Source organism: Bos grunniens, chromosome X (assembly GCF_055505025.1).
Source record: "Bos grunniens cultivar Pamir isolate PY7600 chromosome X, Bosgru_T2T1.0, whole genome shotgun sequence".
NCBI classification, from domain to species: Eukaryota; Metazoa; Chordata; class Mammalia; order Artiodactyla; family Bovidae; genus Bos; species Bos grunniens.
The window spans coordinates 17,103,753-17,107,968 of NC_141194.1; the positions used below are offsets into that span (position 1 = coordinate 17,103,753).

The 4,216-nt window shown below is 46.3% G+C and overlaps 1 pseudogene across 1 annotated transcript; it reads right to left on the bottom strand.

Moving 5' to 3' along the window:
• Positions 1-818: 818 nt before the first annotated feature.
• LOC147339874 (heat shock protein HSP 90-beta pseudogene) lies at positions 819-3,208 on the bottom strand (annotated as a pseudogene). The gene has a single exon (XR_015159270.1). The product of XR_015159270.1 is annotated as a heat shock protein HSP 90-beta pseudogene (transcript).
• Between the last annotated feature and the right edge of the window lie 1,008 nt (positions 3,209-4,216).

A 4,216-nucleotide genomic window follows, 5' to 3' on the forward strand; every position in this document is an offset into this window, starting at 1 on the left:
AACTGACTGATACTTGACGAGTTCATCAAGTGTCTATTTTCATGATATTCTTATATCTTTTGGAAAAAAGGCTCCACCTTTCCACAGGTACCTTAAATGAGTTCACCCAATTCAGGCCACTGCTACATTTTGACAGAGGAGATGGAGATGTCATCAAGAAAAGATAGCTGGCCACCCAGGCCAGGATTCAGTAGGATGGCGAGAACCTCAGGAACCTATACACTGAGACCTCAACATTGCAGGTCCAGAAAACTGATTGTGTTAGAATGACTGAAGCTAACCAACTTTGGTGGGGTGGAAGTTGTGGGGGGGGGGGGGTTGGCTTCTGCTAGTCATTCTCACAGAGACTAGTGCATAAATGCAAAGTAAATTCACAATAGGAAACCTAACAGCTGAGCTGACCAAAAAGATTATGTCTTTGTTGAGTAGGGTGGATGCCCATTTTGGCTGTTCAGAGTTCCTTACTCTTGGATGGTTGTTGAGATGCTGACGAATTCTCACTTTCCAAGTCTTTGTTTTCTAGCTTTTAATCAGAGCATCCTTTTTTGGGGGGAGAGGTTGTTAAAATCTTTTTTTTAAAAAAAATCAGAATTTAATCCAATCAACTTTTTTTTAAACTGTGTAAAAAACCTGCATCTTCTTTATTTTTAATACTTTAATTTCAGAACAAAATAAACAAACAAACAAAAAAAAACACCACACACAACATTCAACCCCCAAGTCAAACATGGAGAGGGATAGGGCTTGAGGCCCATGTATTCTGCCTTAGAAGGACAGAAATAAAACCACTAGACATCAGCAGAGGGAACCGCATGGGCTAGGGCCACCGGGTCTGCTGCTGCTGCAGGAGCCATGGGGACGCTATACAGAGGGAGCAGTCTGCAGGTAGAAACTCCTAATCTACTTCTTCCATGCAAGAGGCGTCCTCGTCACCCTCAAGGTGGGGAATCTCATCAGGAACAGCAGTGCTGGGCTCCTCTGCATCACCTCATCTTCATCAGTGCCCAGGCCAAGCTTTATCATGCGGTAGATGCAATTGGAGTGTGTCTAGGGATCCTCAAGCGAGAAGCCAGAGGAGAGCAGTGCAGTTTTGAACAGCAGCACCACCAGGTCCTTGACAGCCTTGTCGTTTTTGTCTGCCTCTGCCTTCTGCCGCAGGGTCTCCACGATGGGGTGGTCAGGGTTGATCTCCAGGTGCTTTTTGGCCATCATGTAGCCCATGGTCGAGTTGTCCTGAAGCGTCTGGGCTTTCATGATGCGCTCCATGTTGGCGGTCCAGCCGTAGGTGCTGGTCACAATGCAGCAGGGTGACAACACGAGCCTATTGGAGATCGTCACCTTCTCCACCTTCTTATCCAAGATCTCCTTCATGAGTTTGCAGAGGTTCTCAAACTTTGCCTTGCTCTCCTCCATCTTCTTCTTCTCCTCCTCGTCCTCAGGCAGCTCCAGGCCCTCCTTGGTCACAGAGACCAGACTCTTCCCATCAAACTCCTTGAGCTGCTGTACACAGTACTCATCGATGGGCTCCATCATGTACACCACCTCAAAGCCTCGCTTCCGCACACGCTTCACAAATGCAGAGTTGGCAACCTGCTCTTTGCTCTCACCAGTGATGTAATAGATGGACTTCTGGGTCTCCTTCAAGCGAGACACGTATTCTGAGAGAGAAGTCATCTCGTCTCCAGACTGGGACGTGTGATAGCGCAGCAGCTCAGAAAGGCATTGTCGGTTAGTGGAGTCCTCATGGATTCCAAGCTTCAGGTTTTTAGAGAATGCCTCGTAGAATTTCTTATAGTTCTCCTTGTCTTTTGCTAGCTCAGAGAAGAACTCAAGGCACTTCTTAACAATGTTCTTACGAATAACCTTCAAAATTTTGCTCTGCTGGAGCATGTCTCGGGAGATGTTCAGAGGAAGGTCTTCAGAGTCAACCACCCCACAGATGAAGTTGAGATATTCCAGAATCAACTCATCACAGCTGTCTATGATGAACACACGGCGGACATACAGTTTGATGTTGTTCTTTTTCTTTTTGTTCTCGAAGAGGTCAAAAGGAGCCTGACGGGGGATGAACAGCAGTGCTCTGAATTCCAGTTGACCTTCTACAGAGAAGTGCTTCACTGCCAAGTGATCTTCCCAGTCATTGGTAAGACTCTTGTAGAACTCTCCATATTTCTCCTGGGTGATGTCATCAGGGTTCCTGGTCCAAATGGGCTTGGTCTTGTTCAGTTCTTCCTGATCAATGTACGTCTCCTTTATCTTCTTTGTCTTCTTTTTCTTATCTTTGCCACTATCATCCTCCTCGTCTGAGCCCACATCTTCAAATTTAGGCTTCTCTTCATCATCCTCCTCGTCTGAGCCCACATCTTCAAATTTAGGCTTCTCTTCATCATCTTTATCTTCCTCTTCTTTCTCACCTTTCTCTTCTTCAGCCTCATCATCACTAATTTCCTTCTCACGTTCTTTCTCCAGATAAAGTGTGATGGGATAGCCTATGAACTGAGAGTGATTCTTCACCACTTCTTTGACCCGCCTCTTTTCCAAGTACTCTGTCTGGTCTTCCTTCAGGTGGAGAATCACTTTGGTACCGCAGCCAATAGGCTCACCATGGTCAGCACGGACAGTGAAGGAACCTCCAGCAGAAGACTCCTAAGCATACTGTTCATCATCATTATGCTTTGTGATCACAACCACTTTCTCTGCCACTAGGTAGGCAGAGTAGAAGCCCACACCAAATTACCCAGTCACGGAGATGTCTGCACCAACCTGAAGAGCCTCCATAAATGCTTTAGTGCCAGACTTGGCAATGGTTCCCAAATTATTTACAAGATCAGCTTTGGTCATGCCAATGCCTGTGTCTATCAGAGTCAGAGTACGCTCCTGGGGCTTCGGGATGATGTCAATTTTCAGCTCTTTACCACTGTCCAATTTGGAAGGGTCTGTCACGCTCTCATAGCGAATCTTGTCCAAGGCATCAGAAGCATTACAGATCAACTCCAGAAGAAAAATTTCCTTGTTTGAATAGAAGGTGTTGATAATAAGAGACATGAGTTGGGCAATTTCTGCCTGGAAGGCAAATGTCTCCACCTCCTCCTCTCCATGGTGCACATCCTCAGGCATCTTCAAGGATAAGAATCACAGGTACTATAGAACACCAAGTGGGCAATGGCTGCCTCGGGCTCACTCGCCGCAAGAAGGCTGTGCGGGGGTGACTCAAGAGCAATCCAATCAGCTTTTAAAAGTTCTAGTCATTTTCCTTGAGATCCTTCTCAAAATATTTTGGTGGGATGGATGTATCCTCAAATATTTTCAGTCACAATTTCATAGGGTCTATATAGATTATTTTTGTGAATGCTGCTGCTGCTGCATCACCTCAGTCGTGTCCGACTCTGTGTGACCCCATAGACGGCAGCCCACCAGGCTGCCCCATCCCTGGGATTCTCCAGGCAAAAACACTGGAGTGGGTTGCCATTTCCTTCTCCAATGCATGAAAGTGAAAAGTGAAAGTGAAGTCACTCAGTTGTGTCCAACTCTAGCGACCCCATGGACTGCAGCCTACTAGGCTCCTCCATCCATGGGATTTTCCAGGCAGGAGTACTGGAGTGGGATGCCATTGCCCTCTCCATTTGTGAATGCTAATCACATCCATTACCTAACCTCATCCCCTCCTGGATATGCTTAAATGTCACACCTCCATATATTGACTGCAACAGAGATTCTTCCTATCCATCATTTTCTTCTCTGCCTCCCTACTCTAATATGAGTGTGCGTGTGCATGCATGCACGCATGCACACACACACTGTTTCTTAAATTTTTGGAAACTTCTGGACAATTCTCCAACTTCTGTAATTCTTTTGGCTTGTTTAGATTTGGGCAGAATTGAGTTTTCACCTCTTATTAAATGTCAATACAAATAAGATTTAGCTTGTTTAAGGATCTCAGTCAGCTTTGAATTAGTAAGGACTACAAGTGTATGACAGAGAAGGCAATGGCACCCCACTCCAGTACTCTTGCCTGGAAAATCCCATGGATGGAGGAGCCTGGTGGGCTGCTGTCCATGGGGTCGCTAAGAGTCGGACACAACTGAGGGACATCACTTTCACTTTTCTCTTTTCACTTTCATGCATTGGAGAAGGAAATGGCAGCCCACTCCAGTGTTCTTGTCTGGAGAATCCCAGGGATGGGAAGCCTGGTGGGCTGCTGTCTATGGGGTCGCAC